Below are 18,606 nucleotides of genomic sequence, written 5' to 3'. Positions count from 1 at the left end.
TTCTTAAGTTTTTACTTGAAAGGAATGAAAACACATGTTCACAGTAGATTTGTACATACAAGTTGACTATCGCTTATCTGAAATTGTTGGGACCAGAGTGTTTCAGATTTTCATTTGAAATCCACTTGATCTGCAAAGAGGATAGCTACTCCTGCTTTTCCTTTTTTGGGGGGTGGGGGGTTTTCCTGTCACATGGAGTATTGTTTTCCACCCTTTAACTTTCAGACTATGAGTTTCTTTTTGAATTAAATGTGTTTCTTGTATGCAGCATGTTGTTGGATCTTGCTTCTTGACCCATTCTGCCAGTCTATTTCTTTTGATTGGTGAATTGAGACCATTAACATTGATGGTTATAACTCATACATATTGATTCATCATTGTCATGACTTTTTCTGATTGTTGGTTTCTTCCCCTTTGCTTTTAATTTCTTGTCATCCCTGATGGATTCATTCTGCTGGGCTTTTTGGGATTGTGATCCTCATTGTCTGTTCCTAGGATACTATCTAAAATTTTTTGGAGTGCTGTTTTGGTATTCATGAAGTTCCTAAGGTGCTCTTTGTCATAAAGTATCTTATTTTTCTCCAACAATTTTGAAAGATAGTTTTGCAGAGTACATCGATCTGGGTTGGTGGCTGTTTTCCTGTTGGGCTTGGAATACCTCACTGCAAGCTCTTCTTCCCTTGAGGGTTTGTGTTGAGAAGTCTGCTGTGATTCTGATGGGCTTTCATTTGTATGTGATTTGTTTCTTTTCTCTCACTGCTTGTAGAAGTTTGTTCTGTTGGGTTTCTGGAATCTTAACTATTATATGCCTATGTGTAATTTTTTTTTTTTGTATCACAGCCACTTGGAGTCCTACATCCCTCACTTATCTGTATGTCAAGTTCCTTTCCCCTCCTTGGGAAGTTTTCTGTCATCACTTTTGTGAACAGTTTTTTCATGTCATCTGCACACTCTCCTGTTTCTTCATTGACTCCAATCAGTCTTGTGTTATTCTTTTTTGCATGGTCTAGCAGCTGCTGGATTGATTTCTCATAGTCCCTTACAATTTTGAAGCAATTTTTCTTTTTCTGGTCACTAATCACAATCTTATCTTCTATATCTGAAATTCTGTCCTCACATTGATTCGTTCTGCTGCATTGACTTTCAATGCAATTTTTAATCTCCTGGAAATCTGTTTGTATCTGTTTCATGGATTCCATTTGTTTCCTATGTTGGGATTCCATCATGTTCCTCAGATCCTCTATTTTTTTATCTGTTTCCTCTCTAGATTTATTAATCATGTCTTGCACCATGTTTCTGAGTAATTATTTCTGATTTCATTTTTCCCAGATCCTCTTTTGTTGCCAGTTCAGGGAGTCCAGGTGGTTGAGTATCACAATGTTCCATCTCGTTTCCCTTTGGTGTGTTTTAGGTGATCTGGAAGTCTGGTTTTGAAACTTGTTTACGTGTCTTCTCATTTCAACATGGGGGGAGGGGGGCTGCTGCTGACGCCCATGTGGCTTGCCTCCTCTGTGCTCATGGGGGTGGTATGGTGGCCCAGAAGCCTTCTCTTGTGAGCTGAGAGCAGCTCACCTCCTCTGTGCTTGTGGGGCAGCATCCATTCTTTTCAATCATTTAATATCAGAATTTAAATACTTAAATCTCCTCCTTAGTATTGCGATCTAATCCAGGATCTAGTCTAATTCTTTTTTCCCATTTGTAGCTGATCTTGAAGATTGCTCTATAGTCACTGTCTCCATATCCTTGTTTTCCACTCATTCCTCAATCCACAATAATCTGGCTTCTTTTCCAATTACTCTTCCAGTGTCAATAATGGTTTACCTGCTATGTGGCAAAGCCAATGAACACTCACTCATTGTCTGACATTTTGTTTTTGGAAAGGATTTGATACATTACCTATTCTTTCCTTTCTAAAATATTTTCTTCCTTTGCATTCACCACATTTCATTTTCCTGATTTGATTCCCACCTCTTGCTTCCTCTTGGGGGGTGTGTGTGTGTGTGATTTGTATCTTGTAGCTTAATATCATTATTAATAAAATTCATTTCAGCAAATTGTTACTCTACATTTTTCTCTGTGTGATTACTTTAATTTCCATGACTTCAGCAAGTACTCAATGCTAACATATTCCAAGTTTCAATCTCTGGTCCAGATCTCTCTCCTGAACTTAAGAAAGTACTATCCTACAAACACTAGCATTTCCACTTGACATCCCAGGTTACATATAAAAATCAACATGTCCCACAATACATTGTCTTTATTCTTTCCTCAAATTCCATATGTTTTTATTCTTTGTTAGTATTGTGGCACCACTATTATCTACTGAAGATAATGATATAGTCATTATAATCAATTATATCTTCCCTTCCAATATTAAATAATTCTTTTCAACATCCCTCCAGAAATTTATAAAACCCACTCACCTTGATCCATTCCTAATACTATCATCTTAGTTCAAGCCAACATCATCTCTTGCCTAGTTTCTTGCAGCCTTCTAATAAAGGTTTCCATATATTCATGCTTCTTCCTTCTCATCCATTTTCTACTCTATCTCATAATTCTCTAATTCAAAGCACATTTACAGACACCCCTGGTAGGTTGGTTTGAGGCTCCAGTGAACTTATTTTGTCTATAAGACCTTTCAAATTAAATACAAGATAGATAATAGTGAAGTAGAGAGATAGATCTTTCTCAAATAGGAAGGAGGTGGTCAAGAAATGAAGGGATACCAATAAAATAAAATTTTTAAAAACTTTTAAAAAAAGAAATGAAAGGTGTGGTAAGGGATTGGACTGGAAGGGGATTAAAAAAGAACTAAGATGTGTTATGTGCATCTAACAATTCCCCAAAAGGAATGTAATCATTATGTACTGCAGATACATACTAATAAAAAATTTAAAAAATTAGGATCCTGCTTGATCCTCTAATCAGTACATCAACAATGAAGACAACAATTGACAGGCAGAAATATTTACAAGAAAGATTAATTTATGGAAAGATGAAAGATGATTAACTAGAAAAAATGAACAGTTAAATATTGTTTAAACTAACATTTAAAAAAAACCCTTTAGACTCAGTTACTGCTTGCCTAGTGCTTTTGATTCTAATACACTAGCTCACAGTCTTGGTTTCTGTGAGTGGAAAAAAATTTATAAAGAATACCAACTATATCCCAGGTTTAAAATAAGGATTTTCTAAACATGTATTATTGCTTTCTGTTGCAGTAGTCATGTTAATCGCCAAATAAACCATTTCAACTGCACTTGAATAAACAAGACCAAAATTCTAAGACATCAAAGGACTCAAGTTTGATAACACCTTAAGAATAATCAGGGAATTGTTATGGAAGCAACAGGCAAGGGATGGATAACAGTGGGAATTAACCAGAACATATCAAGAGGCTATGACCAAAAATTCAATATGGGATAATGAATAACTACACAAATCAGAATCAAACCTCTGGCTCAGGCATCCTTTGGACTCAACAACTGGACAGGCAGGAAAGTTTCAAAGCTTCAAGTGAACAGATCTAGAGCAGAAAAGGAAAGCTTGAGTATTAATAGTAGTAAAATATATCAAATAATAGAGGCGAGGTCACAAATATTCTGCCATGCTTATGTGTAGAAGAGGACTGAAAATCTCTGATGTAAAAACCATCAGGGTCAAAGATGCATGTTGTATTTTCTCCAAACCAGCTTTTTTCATTCAAAAGCAACAACGGCCAAACAGCTTCAAAAACACTTGACTTTTAACTTTTTCTTTTGGTTACACTTTAAAATGAAGTAAAAATTCTACATTAAAAATGACTACTAAAAAAAATTTTTTTTAAATGACTACTAAATGCATTCCTTTTAAAAGTATAATCAAAATGTCATGTTACAAAGAAATATGCATGAAAATAATGATACAGTCAATGTTAACACAACTAAAGTAATAGAATAACAGCTTAAATCTTTCTCTGACTTCTGCTTTGAAGCTCACTATATATTCTTATTCCATACTAGTTGCCCTGTTTTGTTTTGTTGTAAATGAAGACGCTATCCAAAAGGGAATGGCTGTTAATTCATTAGTTTTGAAGTTCTACCTATATATCTTCCTTTACTGATGTCTCCATTTTAGATCACTCATAAAATAGTTGGCCTGAGTAACAACTCTCTTTTTGTCCTAGATGTTTCAATTAATCTAGTTATAAAGATCAAAATCACCAGGTTCTTACAAAATCATCATCTGATCATTCCTGTATATATCTGACCTACCCCTAGAGTCCCTACCTACCCCTAGAGACCAGAAGTATGGATCCACTTTTCTTTATTATCCTCCATATGCAGAATAATAAAAAAGGATATTCTTCTAAGTGCTTAAAAAGTACTTGTATGGTGAATGAGTAAAGCAGGGGTAAAAGAAGTAAGTCCTTTAATCCTATTGATCTTTTGTGAGATTTTATGCCTGCATGAGAAGCATGGATTAAAACATACTTGACCATCAATCCTTTACATGTAATATGAAAATATCAAATTGCTAACTTCTGAAAGGTGTGAGATCTTTGGCATAACTTTTTTCTGCACCTTTAAAAAACTACTCTTGAGATTCCATATTTTCTCATTATCTATCTTTTCCTGCAGCCGCTTGGGTATATAATTGCTTTTAATCCATAAAATTGTTGGTACAAATAGTGCTCTCTTTGATGAGAAAGACTGTGCTTGACAGATTAATGACATTAAATTATTTAATAACCTGCTATTGTTAAATAAATGATAAGAGATGCAATTTATTTATTTTTAGTCTTCAGACTTAGTGTAGGCAGTTAATACACAGGAAGGCATTAGCCCACTCTCATTTCTGCCTCAGGAAAGTAGCTCAGCTCTGCTAATCTCCCAGCACTAGATGTTTATTTGACTTTCCATTACAGAGTCAAGTGTCAATTACGTTAAAATAATCTAGACACCTCTAAAATCTAAGAGCCCATTCACTAGGTAAGTTAGACTCCAAATTTTATAAAAATACTGATTTCATAGACTACTCTAGTAAATTGTTCCCTTGGCTAATGTATCCACTGAACCAAACAACACTGATACAAAATTTTATGGGAAAAATTATATTTGGTAGCCATATGTGGAAACATCATTTGACTGCTCAGGTGTTTTAAATAAAGGTCATCAGGTTTATATTTTCAAAGACTAAACACTGTAAATTTTAGAAAACAGGTATGCTTGTTCATTTAAATTTATAAAGAATAAAAGTTTGTTTTCTATTTACACCTTTAACACTTAAATTTAATTATATTTAATTCTTTTAATTTTCTGTTGAAATTTTTTCTTTTTCTTCATTTGCTTCACATGATATTATCTGAGAATGGTACTTTTGCATCCATTTATTTATTTATTTATTATTTGGTTTTTGCTCAATACTCATATTTTCTTTCTTTCTTTCTTTTTTTTTTTTTTTTTTTGCAGAACCAGCTCCGGCTTTATTTTGAGAAAGACACTTGAATTTTTTATTTTGGGAAAGACACTTGAATTAGTTTTTGGTGAAGGGGGTGGACAAGAAGGGGTACCCCAGGAAGCAGTTTCCTCCCAAGGGTGGGCTGAGGAATAAGGCTGAGCCTCAGGTGGGTCTCTTGTTTCCAATGCTTCCATATACAGCTATCTCCCCTACAGGCTCTGGCACAGCTTGGGAGGGGTGGGGGATGGGAGAGGCTGCTTTGGCCCATTCACTTGTGCAGGACATCAGAGGTCTCAGATACCACCTTCCCATCATGGGTCTCGATCTTCACAACCATGGCAGACTTGGTGTGAGTGAGGCCAGGGCTTTGGAGGCTCCCAAAGTCAGGGCTTAGGAAGTCTGGGTAGAGTGAACTAACCTCTCCTGAGTAGCCACCAGTGGTCTTTGTGTGGATACGCATGTTCTGCAGCCCAGCTTCCAGCCTGTTCTCCTCATCCTCTAGCAGCTTGCGGTAGGTGGTGATCTCAGTGTCCAGTACCAGTATGGAGTTCCTCAGCTCCTGGTACTCTGCAGCTGCTGTGCCATGTCCTGCTGGGCCAGTTTAGCGTTGGCCTTCTTAATGGCCAGCTCCGCATACTGCTAGGCATCAGCGACGGCAGCCTCCAGGGATGCCCTCTGGCCTTTGAGGGCCTCAATCTCTGCCTGGAGGCAGCTGATGCAGCAGTTCATTTCAGAGATCTTGGACTTCGTGTGTCATCCCTGTGCTTCCCAGCCAGAGTCTGCAGCCCTTCATACTTGATCTGGCACATGCTCTCACCTTCGACCGGCTGCCGTTGGCAATCTCCTCATACTGGGCCTTGACCTCAGTGATGATACCGTCCAGGTCCAGGGAGTGGCTGTTGTCCATAGACATCACCACAGATGTGTCTGAGATCTGAGACTGCAGCTATCCTCTTCATACAGCTGCCTGAGGAAGTTGATCTCATCAGTCAGCTCCTTCAGGCGAGACTCAAACTCCACCTTGTTCACGTCAGCTTCATCCACATCCTTCTTGATGAGGAAAAATCCATTCTCCATCTCTGTACAATTGTTGATCTCATCCTGGTACTTATTCTTGAAGTCCTCCACCAGCTCCTGGATGTTGCCAAGCTCCGCCTCCAGCTTCAACTTCTCCTGGTTCAGTGTATCCAGCTGCCGCTGGAGGTCATTGATGTAGCTTTTAAACATTGTCCATGTTGCTCTGGGACGTCTTGTGCTGCAGGAGGCTCCACCTGTCTCCCTCATCTTGTTTTGCTGCTCCACAAACTGCACCTTATTGAGAAGGAGGTGAATTTGTTGAGGTTTTTTATCTGCTCCTTCTCCTGAATACACAAGGTCTGGATGTTGGGGTTCACCTCCAGAGTCAGGAGGTTCAGTAGGCTCTGGTTTTAATGTCCCTCACACCACCACCCCTGCCATAGCCCCCAGACCCAGGCTGCCCAGAAGCTGCCACTGCTGCCCATTCAGGAGAAGCAGGAGGAGCTGATGCAAGAACACGGGCCACTGGTGTATGAGAGGTGGACACTTTGTAGGTCTTCTGGATCACCCACATGGATATGATGGAGGCAGGGGTGAAAGCAGGCGGGCTGCAGACGGATCCTCAAAAAAAACCAGGCAGCTGCATCTGGATGGTGGGTCATATTTTCATCATCTTTGTAAAATGTTTAATGGGTATGTGTGTGTAGATTGGAACTTACAGTGGAAATATATATTTTAATGGAATACCTAACTTTGGATTTTATGAAATACTATAGCTTTTTATTTTTGGAAAATATTTAGGAACTATTTGTTCTTACATTACAGATATACTACCTAATTTCCTAAAATATACTTTTTAATTGTGTTCTATTTAAATTAATTATGTTGTTCATCATTATTTTACAATGTATGGATTTTTTTTAATTTCAGCATGAGTTCCCTTTTATTAGTGCATTTATTCAAACCTAGACACTATGAGAACAGTTAGTAACAGAAAACATTGATTAATGATATTTTTGTTTTCCTTCAGATTCTAGATGCTGGTAGAAATGGCAGGTCCTTTTTAAGTATAAATGTTCAAATGATAACATTTCTTTACAACAGAGCAAAAATTTAAAAACCATTATTTTCTGAGTAACATTAAGGAAATGAATGCCTTGGGGAAATTTTATTATTGATTCATAATATTCATTTTTAATGTGTTTTATATTATAGCTCATGCTTCACATGTTACACCTTCTTCTTCTCAGGCCTGGAGTCAAAACTATCATGGCTGCTTATCTCTGAGTAGGCAGTGGTTTTCTTATATTCTGTCTCTTCAAATAACAGTTTAATCACTATATGCAGGCCATTTGAAACAGACAAAGGGTAGTAGTTTACTTTTTCCAGTCTCGACTCCCATAATCAATTCCATATCTTTCATTAAATGAATCAGGAGAGGGGCCTGGGATTTAGCTCACTGGTTTCGCCGCCTGCTGCACAAGCGCAAGGACCCAAGTTCGATCCCAGGTACCAAAAAAAAAAAAAAAAATGAAGCAGGAGAAATATTAAAAGTTCTTATGAGGGAAGCTATTGACTAAAAGACATAAAACTTCAATTGCAGAGGAGGAATAAATTCAAGGATCTATTGTACAATACAGAGACTATATTTAATAGCCATATATTAAAAATGAAAACTTTTTATAACATGATTCTGCTTTAAACATGAAAGAATCATTGTGATAATTTTATAGTTAAGCTGTCCTAAATTCCTTTTTCCTATCTGCTTTTCCATCTAGCCACATTAGATTTCCTGTATGAACTGATTAAGGCTATTATGAACACATCTATGCCCCTCTCTGGCACTATTCTCAGCATTCTCTCTTTCTTGCTTTAGCATCCTCACTCCACTTTCATCTCTTCTCTCTTCAAATATCATTTCTGCTGAATTATTAGTGGGATTTCTGCTCCCATCCAATTGTTCCCTTTCTTTTCTCCTTGACTACCCAAATACTTTTTTTCTTGAATTTCTCTGAACAATACTAATAAACAAATTTTTAAACTGCACATACAATTTTAGAAACATATAGTACACTTTACTGGATAGTCACAAGATAGTCATAAGATTATATAAGATAAAATCTTATATAGATTATATAAGTGTCCCAGGCAGGAAGATAGGGATACAAAAGGCAAAATGCATGTGCCAAGTTAATCTCTCTTTTAAGAACTTTTAGGAAAGCACCACCAGAAAGTACCACTTTTATCTCAATTGCTAAACCTGTTACACATTACCATCTCTACCTTCAGGGGAGATATGTTACTCCCCTCATCTAAACTTAGTTTCTACTGTTAGTGAGAAAAGATTATGACCAGGGGGTTATGATAGGGCCACAATGTATGACTGACTCTACTTCTTCTAATCTCATGGAAAACCCATCTGTTCTTCAGATTATATGGTTTTGGTACACTGTATTATAATTTCAATATACTCCATGCTGTAAAAAATGATTGAACAACTTGTTTCTTGAAGTGTTCAGTAAGGATATGTCATTTTGATTGATCCTAGGTAGCAATCTTGGACTAGGACTCTCTAATCAGCACTATTAACATCTTGAATCAGAAAATTCTTTGCTTTACAAATATGCTGTGCATTGTGAGTTGTTAATAGCAGAATAGAAGCCAGTAGTAACATCCACCTCCAGTTGAGATAATCAGTAGTATCTCCAGATATTGCCCATATCACATGAAGGACAAAATCATTGTTTCACAATCATGATCTTGGATCAATGGGATTTATTTATAGTAGCATTAGACTCACCTGGGTGATCTTTTTAAAACAAATCTGTTCCAAAATTTCTTATTCAGTAGCTATTGTAAGAAGCTCACTAAATTGTTTCCAGGGCATTCTTTCAGTCTCTCTGGTACACAGCCAGGTTTGGAATCATTACCTAATGTTATACAAAGGCTACAATATCCAACAGTCAAGATGGAGCCTGGTATTGAGATAATGATAGACCCATGTGAGCCAAGGCCTGGAAAAACAACCTACCTCTTAGAGTTCACCTACAAAGCACAGAGCAAGTGTGTACATCATGGTATTCCAAGAAAAAGATCCCCTCAGGACAGCAGCTGCAGCTGAGTAGGACTCTGGAACACAAGGGACTCATTAGAACAGTTGTTTAAACTTTCTGAAAAAAATAGAAAATAAATATTATACATTCAGAAATTTTAAAGGAAAAAGTAAAATTATCATTTCAGACCTTCTACAGTATATTTTTAAAATAGAATCAATAAGAAAACAATTCACAAAATGACAGAGAATAAAGTTAAAATACATAATCCATATATTTATATTATATAATATAAAATCCATATATTCATATGGTATTGTATTTATAAACATCAGCCAAGAAGAAGATAAATTGGAAGATTCCATTGATAAGAACAACAAAAAGATAAAATATCTGGAAATAAACTTAGGAATAAATGTGAATATCCATGTTTAGAAGACTAAAGTGTTATTGGTCTTATCTGAAAAGTTGAAAAAATACAAGTATATGTTTTTTTCTTGAATATAAAGACTCAGAGTCATAAAGTTGACTATTCTTTCTGAGCTAACCTATAAATTTATTAATATCTTAGCAAATTCAATAGTTGGGTTTCTTTAAATTAGCAAGGTAATTCTAAAGATTATAATAAAAACAAAGGAAGAATAATGTGGCAGATAATACTATCAGATTTTAAAACATACTTTAAAGCTTCCATAATTTAAAATGTGCTATTAGTGCATAAGTAGGTGCAATCAAGATAGGAACAGACTAGAATGAGAAATGAGCAAATACAAATGGGAGTTTAAAACATGATTAAAACAGCACTTCAAATCAGTAGGGGAAAAAGGAGTGTTCAATGTATGAAAAGATCAAAGATTGAAATGTCAGAAATGGAACCAAAAAGTAATAAAATTATATAAATGAATTTTTATTTACCTAGAAGAAACTTTTTAAGTGAGCCATAAAATCTGGAAGCCAATGAATAAAAGAAAAATACGATTCTTAAATATTAAAATAAAAATGTGCATTGAAATACCAGCTGGAACAGAATCAAAAGGAAAACATCAAATGTAGGGGGAAAAAAATGCAACACATACACCAAGGACACATTTCTATAGCATAGAAACAACTTTGCAAGTCACTAAGATACACCAGCTAATCCTATCACTAAAAAGAAAGAAAAAGAAAAGATATGAACTGAAAATTCACAGTTAAAAAAATAAAAGTGTTTTCTAAATATGCAAAATGTGTCATTCTTCACTTATAATAAATGTAAATCAGAAAAAAACTGAAATACCATTTTCTAGCTATTTATCAAAGATCCAAAAATTAAGTAAAAATTGGAAAACCCAGACTCTCATTGTTCAAAGAGAGAAATGTGTCTTTTTCATGGGTAGTTTTAAACATCTACCAAAATTATCATTACATATATTTTTTCTGAGTTACTTTCACACAAAAAAATTATTGCATTCATTCTGTCACTGCTTTAACAAATTACCGTTAACTTAAATGCATTTATTGTCTCACAGTCCTGTAGACTGTAAGTCTACCTACGGAAGGTAGAATGTGGTTGGCTGGGTTTTCAGTTTAGAATCTCACAGGGCCAAAAATCACAGTTTGAGCAGGAATATAATTTATCCTCAAGGTTCTAGGGAAAAAATCTGTTTTCTAGTCATTCAAGTAGTTAGCAGAACTCAATCCCTTGCAGTTGTTGGAGTGAAATCCCCATTTATATGATAAATGGATTGTTTTCTTGATTAGTGACCATCATCTGAGTATAGTTACTAACTTCTAAAGGCAGCTTACATGTATTGCCTGAATCTTAGCTCACTTTCTCCACCTTAAAGCCACAAAAATGGGTGAAGTTTCTTCATGCCCCAAATTTCTTCTGCCCTTTCTATATTACATCACTTCAGTGGCTCTTCCCTATTCCACTTTTTAGGGCCTATGTGATTCCATTAGACTAACCTAGATAATCTAGGACACCCTCCCTCTTTTTAGGTCCATACATAATTCCATCTGGACAGTCTCTTGTGCCACATAAAATAACATACACATAAAAGCTGGCAGCAAAGTTCATGGAGGTCAAAAATCCCCCTAACACAATGATGAGTATGCCTTACTCAAAATATTGATGACCAGAAAGAACTGTAATAAATTTTGGATTTTTTTTCATATTTTGGAGTGCATATACATAATGAGCTAGCTTCAGAATAGGTCCCAAAACTAATACAAAATTCATTAATGTTTCATATACACCCCACACATACAGCATAAACATAACTATACAATATGTCAGTGCACCTGGGGTTTGACTGTGATCCACATAAAATCAAGTGTGGAATTTTCCACTTGTGATACCATGTTGGCACTCAAAAATACTGAATTTTACTATTTCTGACTTTGACTTTTTGGATTAGGCATGCTCAGCCTGTATTTTCAAAACTGTTTGAAACACCATCATTTGCAAGAACAACAGATAAATGAAAATAACCTAAATGTATCCCAAAGAGGACAAGTTATGTAAACTATGGGACCTCATCAAATTAAATATTATTTGGTTATAATTAAAAGCTAAGGAGTTATATTTTTTAATATAGAAAACTCAAGATTTGTTAAGTAAAAAACAACGCAATGAACATAATCATGTATATTAGGCTTCAGGAGTTTTTCTGAAAAAATAAAGAAAAAAGAGAAATGAAGATTTTTGCTTTAAAATGAAATATTTCAAGCAGAATAAAAGATATAGTATATAGAGAGCTTTTAATTTTCACAAAATTTGATTTAACTTAAAAATTTTGAAAGTGGAGTTAAATTTCATTGTGAATTTTATTTTATTTTACTTTATTGTTCATAGTTAAGAAATTTACATAAGGAAGAAAATTTGGGCTAAAATTAAAGCCATAATGATGTCTCTAAGGAAAACTGTATAAAGTGTGCAGGTTCTAAACAAGTATCTCATTCTCTCCTTCAGTTCCTTAAGAATGCTATATATGAGTTGTCTGTTGCTACATCTCTAAGGATTTGTCAATAATTAAGATCTGTAAAGCATTACTTTATATTACTACATTGCTATTTGCACCAAGTCAATATTTTTTGAGAAAACATAAAGTTGAACTGCAATTTTTAAGCCTCTACTCAACTAAAAAGCAGATCAAATTCCAAACCTGAAAGTTTTACACTCTCTGCTTCCTAAATATGGGGAAATTTCTGTCACCTCTCTAACAAATTTAAATTTGCATTTATTTGTTTATTTATTTACTTAATATTTGTTTTCTCATTTATCTAATTATTTTTCCATTTAGTTTATAGGTACTTTTTAGGTATACAATACAGTCACATTCATCATTGGGATCTTGTACCTTTACATGATGTCTCTTGGTTCTTACTTTTTCCCCATTCCCTTGCCCTCCCTTCACCCCCTCCACCCTTCCCTGTTTACAAAGACTTTGTTTCCATGTTTTTCCTTTTCTCATGTATTTTCTTTTCCCTTAATTTTGAGCACAGAACAATTATGTATCCTTGTTTCTCTTCTCATTGCCTTTTTGCATGTCTCATCAATAGTTCAGGCTCTATAGATCCCAAATCAGGACGACATAGCTTTCCTACACCACCACAAATCCCAGACTTATCCCTTTCCTTGATGTCTCCTATTCTGCTAATACATCAGTCTTTGTTTATTCAGGCTGCCACAACAAAACCCCACAGACTGTGAGACTTAACTGAAATTAATGTTCTGATAGTTCTGGTGACTCTAAGTCTAAGATCAAAGTGTCAGCAGGGCTGGATCTTCTGAGGTCTCTCCTAGGTTTCAGATGACTGCCTTCTTTCTCCTGTGTTCTTATACAATGTCCCTCTGTGTACCTGGCCACCACACACACTTGATATCTTGATATTCTCTCTCTCTCTCTCTCTCTCTCTCTCTCTCTCTCTCTCTCTCTCTCTCTCTCTCTCTCATTGCAGTCTGGGACAGTGCCCATCAGAAATTCAACATGGATTTTGGAAATACAATCCAGCCCATAACAACATCCAAAAATTCAATTCACCCAAAAACTTCAGATGCTTTCTGGTTTCTTCCTCTTTCCATTCAAGTAGGTTTTGTATAAATGCTACAATGAGAATTTTCCTTATTGTCCATATTTACTCTGATGGAGATATCTCATCTAGAATATTCTCACAGCATGGCAGCAATTTCTCTATCACTTTCTTCCTAAAATTTAGCAGTGACAATGCCTCACCAACTCAAAAACCCTGCTTCTGCCTAACACATGCTTAATAGTTTCTTAGACTACTTTTTAAATAAGTTTTTATATTTTGAAGGCGTGTCCTCATTTCTTTCCAAAGAGATCTCCAGTACTATGCCCATGACTTCTCTGTGATAGCTTTAGTCAGTGCAAACCACGTGTTTCGTATTGTGGGCAAAGAACTACTGATAAATCATGAAACCATTTTTAATCAGTACTCTGGAAGGGAAAGAATAGAATAGAAAAATCTTAAAAAGAGTATCTAAATATTCATACATGCTATAAAGATTTAGTCCTAACTCTTGGCTTTCTTCTCCAAATCATTCCTTCAGATTTTCCCCCAAGCTTTCAATTTATACCTTTCTTTCAATATTTTCAAGAACTATTACTATATAGGTAGTTAAATCATGCAACACATGAGTATAAATTGCTCTTATTTCCCCAAGCAATAGTTGAATTCTGTGCGTATAAGTCCCTGTTTTCTGAAATCTTTCTTCTGACTCCTCCTGACTTGGTTCAGAACCCCATCACCACATTGCAACTGTCCACAGCAGCCTGACAGCAGTAAGAACAGTAAGAACATCATTTTTCTCATTATTAGACTTACGACCTCTTAAGCCCCCATCATTCGGCAATTTTAATTTAACACTGAATAGAACAAGACTATTAGTCATGTAAAAGTGTTGCCATAGGTACTTAACATTTGTGTTGGTTAAGCACCAACAGAACCAGGGATGATGAACAAGATGAACCAATGAACAAGATGAAGACTGAGGAACAAAAGTCTCCCTGAATACTGGAGAGAGATGTGAAGTCTGACTGTTACTGCAAGAGACTTCACAGGCCTCTCCTTGTCAGAGCATGATGAGAGGTACCTGGTCAAGGAAAAGGAGTGTCATGAAAAACAGCAAGTTATTTCTGATGTGTTTTATTTTGTTAAAGGAAATTTTTTAAAGTAAAACAATGCCATATGTCTGAAACTATTAAAGCTGTTACACCAAAATTATTGAATTTATTTCTAATAGTTCTGAAGGTTGGGGGTGTAAAGATCAAGAGACCAGCATATTCTGTGTCTGGTAAGGACCACTTTCCTGATGCACAGATGGTTGTCTTCTTGCTGTGTCCTCATATGGCCAAATGAGCATGGGAGGTCTCTGGAGTCCTTTTCATCAGAACATTAATTCCATCCCAGAGAGCTCCATCCTTATAATGGAATCTCTTTCCAAAGGCCCTACCATCACCATGAGCATTAGGAATACAACAAAAGAAGTTTGAGGGGACACATACATTAGGTCCATAACACCATGTTATTAAAATTAAATTTAAACTATTGTATCCACTAATTTATAGCCTTCAATTAGAATTTGCATCTGTTTCAGAAACAAATTAGACTAAAATCATCTCTGTCTTGGCAACCTTTGTGCCAGATATATTATGAGTGATACGAAGGAGCTCCCCAAGGCAGAGATAAGTTAATCTACCATTTATCAAAACAAAGGCACATGTGTGAAGACGAATTTTGTTTTTTTAAAATTACATGGAATTACATCTTTGAGCACAGGAAGAGGTCATGGCTCTGAACTTCTAATATGTATTACCAACCTTTGTACTTGGCTACAGTGTGGGTCAATGTAATGGTTCATGGACATGTCAGTCCTGTTGCTAGTGTGCTGTCCAGTCCACAACACTCATGAACAGCAGGAACAACTGTAGGCTTTGTTTGCCCCATGCATTGCCACTACTGGCACTCAGAGCAGTCACCTCAGTGCTTCTGAGGCTCCACATGTCAGATAGTCCTCCAGGTATGGCCACTTCTATGTTTTCTGAAGACTTTGAGACCATTTTCTGCTTAATGTTAATGGGTCATTGATGGCATATTTCCTTGAGTTGGTCTTAACATGTGGCTGACAAGAAATATATATTTCATTACAACTGGAATCATTCCACCCAGAAACCCCTTGCTTGTCTCCTCTGCTATGGCTGCTGTGAAAGGCAGACATAGAAAGATATGTTGACACATGATTAAATTATTAAATTGTAAATGGCAAATATGACCAGAAAACAAATGGTCATAGTTTTCTGCATACTGTGGGCAACACTGACATTTACAGTCATTCTATACAAAGCAAAGTACAACTTTCAAGAGAGGCAATGGAGGCTGATATTTAGGGGCAGCATGATGGGTGATACAGCACAATGAGTAATGTCACAAGCAGTAAATAAGTGCTATGAAGATATCATTTCAATAAAAGTAGGTTCCAAAGAGAATGACTCTCTTCTTATAGTGGGAGAAATGAAATTATCAGAAATGATGCATTTCACAAAGAAAAAACATAAAGAAATGATTCCTAGATCCAAATGTAATTACATGCTGCCTACACCATGTAACCCCGTAATCTTTTTGTGAACTGATTGAACAATAAACAAATAAAGAAACTAGATAACAATTATGTTCTATATATTTCAAAAAATTATAGAAAGTATTTTAAATATTTGCACCATAGTGAAATGATAAATGTTTGAGGTGATGGATATGTTTAGCTTGATTGAAATATTGCACAGTATTACATGCATTGAAAAATCAAGAACTCCTTATTAATATTGCAATTTTTATGTTTTATCAATCTGTCAAAACTTTTTATTTTATTTAAAAATAAAAATATTCATGAGACATTATAAATTTACTTTTACAATAAGACAATACTGTAGATGATTTTTTAAAATTCTCCTTTATTGATAATGAAAATTCTCTTAAATTCTACTGTATTTTGTCAAGATAAAAATTGACTTTCTGACTCAAAAAAACAAAGATGCACCACTTCCCTACTATCATCTTAAATGATCATTGAAAAATTATTCTTCACATGGAACTGTTAATTGTGTGATATATTTGTAATCAAACTGCTTGCATAAACAATTGATTACCAAAAATATTGCCCTGAGATCCTCTAACCCATAGTGGAGCCTCAGTTACCACTTTCCTTTCAGTTCATCTCTCTTTCTCCTTGACTTCTGCTGATCCACCTAACCTGCCTCTTCTCTAACTTGCAGACCATCAGTGAGGCTGAAAATTTCTTCTATAAACTTATCAGGTGATTTTTACAAATGCAATCATTATGGAAGTATAAAATCTTTCCAAAGGACTGGAAGACAGACATAGCTAGGGTTTACTATTAAAAAGTTAGTCTTGAGCCCGCCAGAGAGAGAGGTCCCAGGTGGCTGGGAGCCCCACTCCATCCAGCCCGTGCCACACACACCGGCGACCAGCCAGAAGGTGAGGACCCCTCGCCACTGGCCACACCCATGCAGTGATCCTCTTTGCCTTGCAGGGACTTGGAGGACACCCCACACACAGCTCCCCACCCCCCACCCCCCGCCTCTGGCCTTCTGGTTGTACAGCTAACTGGTTCCACACTACAAAGACACAGGGGACACCAGATCATCTTACTGGGTAAGTTGGAGGGATCATCACCTCCCATCGGAACCTGGGCTGTCTTCAGGGAAAGGGCAGCTTGAACCTGCAGTACAATCTTGCAGAGTTCAACTTGCAGCCAGAAATCTGCCTGAATCCCACGGGTCTGCGACTGGCTTGCTGAGACTCACTGACTTATATCTGCACACTGCTGCCCACATTGTCTATTGTGACAGCAGAGACATACCCTGAAGGAGGCCCTTCATTTTCATTTTTATTTCCAAAATTATTATTATTGGGGTTTTTTGCTCTTCTTTTTAATTTTTTCCTACTCTTTTCAGATTTTTATTTTTCTCTTCTTTTTTTCCTTTTTCTCTTTCCTTTCTGTCTCTCTCTCTCTCACTCTCTTGCTGTCCCATATTGTTCTTCATCTCCCTATTTGTTCCTGTTCTGGACTTAATTTAGATTTCTTCATTTTTCTTTTCTTCTTTTCCCCCTTCTCTCACCTGTGTCCTCTGGCCTCACTGCTATCCCTCCCTTGTCCTTCCACCTATCTATCCCTCCCTCCCCAACTCCTTCTAACTCCCCATCCCAAAGGGTAAATTTGCTATATTGAAGAGTTTATTCACTATAAACATATGTTGGGTTTGTCCTTGATTTTGATTTAATTCACACAGTAAAAGGTGATATATTAATAACCTTCACAAATTGTGATTTTTTTAAGATGTACTTGATGCTATCCTTTTGCTGATTGTATCGCTTGGGCTAAGGTTTTGTGATTGATCTAATCAGTTGTCCTTCCTGATATAATGAAAATGAGATAGCCCCAGAGGCATTAGAGACTCAAAACCTAAAGAACAGCTATATCTGGAAGACAATTCTGAGAAGCAAATATTCCATAAGGGTTCTAATTACAAGCAACAAAGATACTTACAATAAGCAATTTTGAAGTAACAACTCAGGAATTAAACCAGGGACAGTACCAAAAACAAAAATGAGAAGACATTTAAGAAAGTCACAAACTCAGACTTCCACCCCGCCAAGGGTAAATTCTGGAGGAAACGAGGTGGAAAAGTCTGATAATCAACCACCTAGACACCCTGAACTGCTAGCATAGGAAGTAACAAAACAGATGAATTAGGCTCTAGAAAAATTCAAAGCAGAAATAATCTCCCAGATAACTACAGAGATGGTGAGCAGAGTGAAAGACATGATTAGAGGTTCTAGAACAGAAACAGATAAAAAAAAAAAATAGATGATATCAGAAACATGCTGGAAGCCATGAATGCCTACCATAACAAAGAAACAGAAATCATGATCGCCCAATATAAGAAAGAAATGGAATCCATGAAACAGATTCAAACAGATGTTCAGGAAATTGAAAACTCCATTGAAAGTATCCACAGCAGATTAAGGGAATGTGAAGATAGAATGTCAGATATAGAAGACAGGATTGCGT

General features: G+C 36.1%; 1 pseudogene; it reads right to left on the bottom strand.

The window, feature by feature from the left end:
* Window positions 1-5,635: 5,635 nt before the first annotated feature.
* On the bottom strand, window positions 5,636-7,060 carry LOC101722503 (keratin, type II cytoskeletal 8 pseudogene; annotated as a pseudogene).
* Between the last annotated feature and the right edge of the window lie 11,546 nt (window positions 7,061-18,606).

This window comes from Heterocephalus glaber, unplaced genomic scaffold (assembly GCF_053883595.1).
Source record: "Heterocephalus glaber isolate CG9 unplaced genomic scaffold, H.glaber_assembly_v1.0 deba00000122, whole genome shotgun sequence".
Classification (NCBI taxonomy): Eukaryota; Metazoa; Chordata; class Mammalia; order Rodentia; family Bathyergidae; genus Heterocephalus; species Heterocephalus glaber.
Note: the sequence above shows the minus strand (reverse complement) of the source record. Positions and strands in the feature narration are given on the sequence as shown.